This window comes from Quercus suber, unplaced genomic scaffold, assembly GCF_002906115.3.
Source record: "Quercus suber isolate HL8 unplaced genomic scaffold, Cork oak 2.0 scaffold_692, whole genome shotgun sequence".
Classification (NCBI taxonomy): domain Eukaryota; kingdom Viridiplantae; phylum Streptophyta; class Magnoliopsida; order Fagales; family Fagaceae; genus Quercus; species Quercus suber.
Window position 1 is genome coordinate 195,060 of NW_027070133.1, and position 8,713 is coordinate 203,772.

The following is an 8,713-nucleotide window of genomic DNA, read 5'->3' on the forward strand; positions in this document are numbered from 1 at the left end:
TTATAAAAAACGCAGCTATAGGACAGACTATATTTTATTTTTATTTTTTATTTTCCTGGCCAAATGGCAAATGCATTGGAGGTACACAGCCAACCAACCTGGAGGTTTAACAATGAAACTCAAAACTCAATTTATAAAGTTGCCCAAGTTATTTAGCAACTCTTTGTTTAATTTTGCTTGCAAGTCGGCCCATTTCCATTGAGTCTAAATTTCTCATAAACTTTTATTACATCCATAATTCTTCAAAATAAAAGATCCTTCGCAAAGACACAAAATTAAAATTCCTCAAACATACAATCAGAGCTTAATGGTAAAAGTTCTAATCTCAACATAACTGCAACCAAGAATAGAGGTTCTTAGCAAAACAAACATTCCCTCAAAAAATATTGGATATATAAACACATTAAAAAATTATAAACACAAAAAACACATAAATACCTACAAATATATCTTAAGGACACATATTCTCGAACAAGTTAAAAGAAAAAGGAATTCATCTTGTTCGAAAGTAAGAGGAACAAGGGACATTATTGTATCAGTGCCTTTTACATGATAAAATTATAAAATTAATACATGGTGACTCAACTTTATACATACACATGCACATATAGAGATTAGTAAGTTACATGTGCATCCTATGGGTTTTAAACCAAACACAATGTCCTCCACCCCATTCTGTAGGAGAAGGACAGTTCCATTTGAGTTTTACATGTATGTATGAATGTAATTTAAGCACATTCCAACCCTTTATTTGACACAATGAGATGCCTTAATGATAAATCAGCATGGTTACAGAGCTGGTGTAACAAGAAGCAAGACAAAGGAGAAATTAGATTATGACAAGTGCGCTACGTAGTTGCAACATACTGCCTTAAATGATGGTAGTTTTGTTTTTTGTTTTTTTCCTCAAGGTAACAACAACTATGAAGTGCTTTACATTGTAGCAGATAATTCACTTATCCAAGTGTACCCACCAAAAGAGAAGTGATAAAAACCAAAGTAAATAAAAACTTCAATTGAAGCTTTAAAAAGTGTATAGAAAGAAACAAAACGACAACAAAACATCAAAAGCTCAAAGTCAATCAATTAAAAGGAGGAAAAAAAAATGCATGCGTCAAATGTTTAGTTCATACCTAATAGATTTTGAAAATATTTCAAACATTAATAGTGTAGAGATAATGTCAAATGTTTAGTTCACACCTAATAGATTTTGAAAATATTTCAAATATTAATAGTGTAGAGATAATGTTTTTACTATCTGCTTCAATCTTTTTTTAAACCAGAACTGTCTACATGATGTAAACAAAGTAACAAACCCATCCAATCAAACAACATTCAAGAGAAAGTCTTAGACCAAATATGAGTTTTTACACACATACCAAGGAGATTCAAATTCTAATTATCACAAAATCATTTCACATGATGTACTAAAAATATGTCCATTAGCAAATGATTTTAAGTAAAAATAATCACTATAGTTTTGGATTAGAATCTGTTTTCAAATCAAACAAAGTGAACACAATTTCCTTCGGACTAGATACATTATCACAAAATCATTTCACATGATGCATTAAAAATATGTCCATTAGCAAATGATTTAAGTAAAAATAATCACTATAGTTTTGGATTAGAATCTGTTTTCAAATCAAACAAAGTGAACACTATCTGCTTCAACCTTTTTTTAACCAGAACTATCTACATGATGTAAACAAAGTAACAAACCCATCCAATCAAACAACATTCAAGAGAAAGTTTTAGACCAAATATGAGTTTTTACACACATACCAAGGAGATCCAAATTCCAATTGTCACAAAATCATTTCACATGATGTATTAAAAATATGTCCATTAGCAAATGATTTTAAGTAAAAATAATCACTATAGTTTTGGATTAGAATTTGTTTTCAAATCAAACAAAGTGAACACAATTTCCTTCGGACTAGATACATTAGGCACATGATAATATTTAGCCTAGACTTCTAATTTCACATAGCACAATTCCCAAGCCAGCATAGATAGCTTATCCAGTGCTAAACATTTTAAAGTGCTTATAAAATGTCAACCCTATTCAATTTCAATAAGTCAAGTAATACAAGAATTTTCAAAACTGTTGAGGTGGCATGTCATGATTAGTGTATAATAAAAATAATATTAGTGATGGGACAATGAGGAAAGATGATTGCTCATTCCATTTTCCACATTTAAGACATAGAAAATTTTAATATAAGAAAGAAGCGATAATGAAAGCATGAATCTTCAGTCTTTTGATGAAAAATTATTATGGGTTCTGTTTATATATCATTCTTACTTATCAAAAAAAAAAAAAAAAAATCAACATGGGGGTCAAAAAATATCTACCTTGAGCAATCCCAGGTGGTGAGCAGTAGCCTTGTTCTTTTGAGTCTTTGCCATCTGCAATGAACACAAAAACCATGTTCATATATTAGTTAATAAAAAAAACTCACATGTATGCCAATGAGCTCAAGCTTAAATGTGACCTTCACTCATTGTAATAGCGAATGATCTTGTGAGGTTGTGGGTTCAAGATTCATTAGGTGCGTGTTTAATTACCAATAAAAAATAAAATATCACATGCATACCCTAAACAACATAAAGATCAACTCTCTATTCACCCAAAAGTCTAGAATCTTACTAAGAGCTAAATTATTATTACAGACTTGTGTTTAGATGGAGGAATACGAGAAAAAGGGAAGATGGTCAAAGTATACTCAAATTAGTCCATAGCAGCCACAGTTCATAAAAAATAATAAATAAATAACCTAAATTTTGAGACCATACCAACTTAGTGACTGCCGCAAGGTTCTAAAATTATATGCAATAACTCTATAAAACCTTCTACAACAGTACAAGTACAACGACATAGTTATTGATTTTTTTTTTTTAAATTTAATAGAGACGATAGTAGATCAGAAACGCACATACGGGTTTTACTTAATCATCATTTTTTTTTATTGAATTTTGCCAACAATTCATGGTTGGTATGAACTAGAAAATTAACAACCTGCCAACTAGTTTATAGAGTGGTTGTACTTGTGCTTACTCTTCTAAATTCTATTCCAACTATGGAACAAGCATTTTTTTTTTAATCCTAAATATTGTCAAACTGGGCTTCAAAACAGCAAAGGAAGACTATTTTCTAGATGATTATTTGATTATATACATTGAAATGGAAATTACTAGGAAAATCTTAGTATATAACATAAATTATTTTCAGAATTTAAAATAATGTCAAATTTCTTGATATTTGATTGATATACAGTGTATTAATAAATAATTATTTTGTGTTCTTTAGGTATAATTCAAACAACGCAAAAAGAAGCCTTCATTCCTTTTAGGTATTGCCTCTATTAGAAAAAATTGACAGCAATATTTGTCATATTTAAATTAAAACCTTATGGAATCACTAGAAGCTGTATAATTCAAACACATTCAAGTGTGTTTGGCAAATGATGAGTCCATAAAAACCATTAAGGTCGTCCATCTTAATGGACGATAATTGCATCATTAGTGGGTCATCAAAGAAAGATGAGTAACCACTCAATACATTCAATAACGACCATCAAAGGTCTTAAACTCTCCCATCAAGACAAAGAACGTTACGATTAGGGTAATAATCACCCTTATTTATGTCCAACGGCTACTTAAGTCACCTATAAAAAGGGACAATCTATCCATTTGCTAAGGTATGTCAAAAACCACTACAAAATGCTATCTATAGTAGAAAAGATATGGGCTGATACTAACTTAAGCATCGGAGGCTCCCCCACCGAGCACAATCCGGTGGTCTCTTCGATCAACTCTCTTTATCTTGCAAGACCTACAAGATCGTCTAAAGCTCCGGATTGGACGAGTGATCCAACTGACGATTTTGGCATCATCAGTTTGGCGCCGTCTGTGGGGAGATTAGCCATTAAGCTCTTCCTGCAACAAAGGGTTACTCTTTTTGAATTTGGAGTAATGGATGGTAAAGTACAGTACCAAATAACCCAAAATAACACTCCAATCAAGGAATCCTCCCATCTGAATCTCTAATACACTATTGGAGCACCTTCGTCGTTTTGCTGGTGAAGGGCGCATGTAAAAAAAAAAAACCCTTCTTATAAGTGGGTGTTAAATGGATGCATTCCATGGGCTAACCCACTAATCCATCCATTGAGTGTAATCGTTCAGGTACGTTTGACGGTTTGATTCTCCTTATACTAATATTTCTATTTGGTAGAATTATGTTTTGCCTAAGATTTTATAGTCTCACCTCTTAGGTGACTCCAAATAAGGCATAAACAATTTTTGGAAACAATTATGTTATAGCTATCAGATCGTGTATTTACAATTTGGTATTGCATAACTTAATTTTAGGCTAGTATTCTAGAAAATTTGCTTAAAACGAATAGTCCGAGTTAAGCAAAGCACCTATAAAAAAGGTCAACTATGGAGACAATGGATACATGTATAACAATTCAATTTTTTTTAGAAATTTACCATAATCGTCAGTACACCAAAAATAGTGAATAATTTCACAAGAATAGTGTAAATCTCATATTACTTATTTCAAATAGTCACAGAAATCACAAGAGGAATAAAAAAATTTTGTGGCCAAAAATTAGCGAAATATTATGATCTTGAATCCGATTTATGCCATTGGAAAGGTTTTTACTACCTTTCCTAATATAACAGATTGTTTTTATTTTCAATTGATATATAATAACACCCTTATTGATGTTCATGCATTATGACATTTTATATCACTATTTTTCTTTCCTAATAAATCTTGTAAGATAAAGAAGATGGAAAGCGAAATATTATTTCTTTACCAAAAATAATACTCCATAAATCTTAACTTTCGGCATGTGAGAAAAGTGAAACTGAAATGTATTATCTTAATAGTATTATAGTATGTCATAATTCTAAGCATTAAAGAAGCAATTCATATCTCATTGCCTTTTCAAGTTTGAGAACCCCAATTTTAGACCAGAAATTATTCATACATATTTTTAGAAATTTGATTTATATCTCAATAAAGCTCTTCAACAAAGAAAGGAAATAAATGTACTTTTCTACATTTAGTTCCGTAATGAAAATTATGGATCTCGTTAATGTTCCTTAGACGGTATTCACATTAAATTCGTCATTTGAGGTCAATCAACAAAAGCTCTTGGAAAGGTCCAAAACACACATATTGCCTCCCACGGTTGATGCTTCGTGGACTTTTATTTCCACAAGGAAGACTAGTTCAACAACAAACCATTGATAAAGCTATGTAATTTACACTTAGTAGAAAGTATGTGGACTGCAAAGAAATTATTACCAATAGTGAAAGAAGCAGCAAAGCATAGCAGGTATGTTCATAATTACACTCTCTTGTCATGTTTCAATATCTACTATTTACGCAACATAGTAGGGCCTTTTCTTTCTTAATGCATTTTGATAAGATTGGAAATAAGGAAGTCAAATATTATTGTGCATGATAATGTATCATAACTTTAGGCATTTAAGAAAAATGAAGCCGAAACTTTTTTTACTAAAATTATGATCTTAAATATAGGCATTAAAATAGGAAAGAATACCTTAATTGCTACAACCTACACACTTCAAAGAAAGTCAATGGCTAAGAAGCCAGGATGATTCTTTGAAATCTTTGTCATTAAAGCCAAATATAAGTCATATATTGTGGCCTTAATATCATAATTATGGCCATTAAAGGGTTTCATTACATTTTCTACTATAACTAAAACAATCCGTTTGTGCCATTTTATGTGTCAAATTAATGCTATGCTAAAGAAGGAATATAAATGATAAACAACAAAGGATAATACCTTGGTTGATAACTTGATATTCACGAGTAGCAAAGTTGTGTCATAGGGCCATCCCCCAAATTTATATTTGTATTTATTGATAACAACAGTAAAAGATGAAAGATAGAAATGAAAAAATATACTCTCTACAGTTATGAATGAGTTATTGGTTCATCAACTGACTAATGACACATTACTAAAAAAAAAAAAAAAAAAAAAATCCAAAAAGATTTAAAAGAAAGCTTAAGAAATAAAATGCATGAATGGCCTATTTGGCCTTGCGTAAGAATAATTTTCAAAGTGAATGCAAGGTAGGACTAGGGTTGAAAGGCCCAAAGAATTACAAACTTCAGTCCTTATAGAAAAACTGCAATAGTTAAGCAGAAATCATTTTCAAAATATTATGAAATTTTTACCTTGAAATGTCCCACAATAGAACGAACAAAATTTACTATTCAAACTTTTCCATGTATCAATATATGTTGCTCTGACTTTGAGAATGGAGAATTTAAATGGTTCGATCTATACACGACCATGCGTTCGAGCATTCAAAGGGAAAAATGTGGGACTCTTACGGTGTCACAATCCACAAGTATGGTTCAATAGAAGTGGCTATACAGGTACGATGTTTTTATTTTATGCTCGCACTTGTGACATCACCAGAGTAAATACTTACTTACATATGTGATATACAAGCAGAGTTACTGTCTCTAAATAGTAAGTAGTGTCAAATTGTTTCCATGTGATTCCATTAGACGAAAATTAGTTAAGGACCATGTGAATGCACCTTAAAGTAGTTGGCCAAATATATATTTTGACCCGAATGACATGTACTCTATATCAAGCTTACCATTTGAGAACAATCGAAATTATTTAGTATTTTTTGGAGCAAAGTGAAGCTAGTAAAGCTAAAAAAAAAAAAAAAAAAAAAGGATCAACAAAAAGCTCAACATGAAATAAATCATCCAGCAGAAAAAGGTCATGGACATGGACCTGCAATAATTGTTGAGAATATTGCAGATGTTTTCCTAGCAGGTTAGGTCCCTATACTTGAATTTCCTCTTATTTATATTATAATTACTTGCTTTACTTAGAATAGAGCAAATTCTAAAAGTATTCAAACCACAATATGAGGGAAAGATATTACACCCTCCTTTTAGCAACCTTATTTATGGGTAATCTATTTCCCCATCGTAGTTGCTATTGTCTAGATAATTTCTATGTTAAGGGCCAAGAGTTGAACAATTGTATGCTTAAATAGTTGTTGACAGATTTCATAGTCAACTGATGGAGGGAACATATTTCATAAAAAGAAAGCAAATGAGACGGTAGGCTAATTCTGCATGCTTTATTGCCACAAAACTTGGCAACCAATGTGCACATGCATGTCATATGGGCTGGAATATATACAATAATTTATTCTCTTATTTGTTTACACCAAATTCCACCACTCTTTAAAATACTTTGCCAAGTGTTATTTAGTTGCATGCGAATAAGGTACTAGTTATGAAAATGATTGTGGAAAGGCAAATTGCTAAATTACAAGATTAGTACAAACATGCACAATTGACACAAAAGGCTAGACAATTTCTTGCTAAAGTTAAAAGGCTTGACTAGTAATATCTACTCTAGCTAGTGTAACCTATTTTAGACTTTTGATCTCTAGCCGATCAAATGATCTTAAGTTCATCCATTTCTTTTGCTATTCTACTATCGCCAAAACAAAGAAAAAAGTGGAAATGTTGAACTACCTATAGAGCATGCACTTCATACATAAAAAGAAATTTTGAAGGGGATTCATAATTTGACGAAGAAAACCCTCAAGAAGAAAATAGAGATATATCTAAAAGTTGTGAAAATTCCATCTACATCACAAATGTCGAGTTTAACTCCTGTAAATTATGGAGTTGTACAAATCCAACAAAGAAGAGTTGTATAAGTAAGAGTTCAACGACAAGGAGTTCATCAAGAAGACTACAACAATGAAAAGATCGAGGTATTTACAAAGTAGTATCGAGATTTAAGGTCTTCTATTGAGGTAACTCATTTCTTTCTTTTTTAAATTATCCATGAGATTATTTTATTGAAACTAAATAAATATCAAGCTTGCATGATATTACAAATGTGTATGTGGTACATGTTGAAAATATTGCTATAAAATTATTACAATCATCACAATCAATATAACTATATTATTAGTAGCATATGTTTCATCGTCAAGAATCTGAGAAGTTCTATCAAGTCTCTTAAACTTAAAATGCTAGATGATCGTGTTCATGAGTCTCAATAAATTTCCGCTATCTCTGTCAACTCACCAAAATATTTTTAAATTGCTTTAAAGATTATACACGGTGCAAGCACCTAACAAAGACCAGCTTAAAGAAGCATATAGTCAAATAGCTTCAATTTTTATACTTCTCTATGATTCATATAGAATGTACTTTGTAAAAAAAAAAAAAAAATGAAGCAAAAGAGATCTAGGCCTTAGACATGAAGTATCATGTTGAGCTTAAAAAATCTTGAAAAGAGAAGAGCTTGTCATCTTAAAAAGAGAAAAGCTTATCAAGAAGATCCTAGTAATGAAAAGATCGAAGTATGTGACAAAATAATGTCGTCATTTAAGACAGATCACAAAAAAGGTAAAACTCTAGGATTATAAGGAAATAAGAAAAAGGTCCACCTAGGCTATTGGTAACTTACTATTTATATATGAATTGTTCTAAAATTCTTGTTTAACCAAGTCTTGGCAAGTGCATGTGCTACTTAATGCAGATATCAACATGGCCTCAAAAAGGTCCAAAACGACATAGTGTCAAGGAATCTTTCCAACAATAAGTGACAAGATTCCTTAAATGGATATAAGTCGCAAAAAATGGCTAAGTGATAAGATTCTGCCAAGA

The 8,713-nt window shown here is 31.2% G+C and overlaps 1 long non-coding RNA gene across 1 annotated transcript; it reads right to left on the minus strand.

Annotated features, from left to right (window-relative positions):
- Window positions 1–411: 411 nt before the first annotated feature.
- LOC136064459 (uncharacterized) lies at window positions 412–2,413 on the minus strand. The gene is made up of 2 exons (XR_010626068.1): window positions 2,359–2,413; window positions 412–797 (listed from the first exon to the last, which is right to left on the minus strand). It is a non-coding gene; the product is annotated as an uncharacterized LOC136064459 (long non-coding RNA).
- Window positions 2,414–8,713: the final 6,300 nt, after the last annotated feature.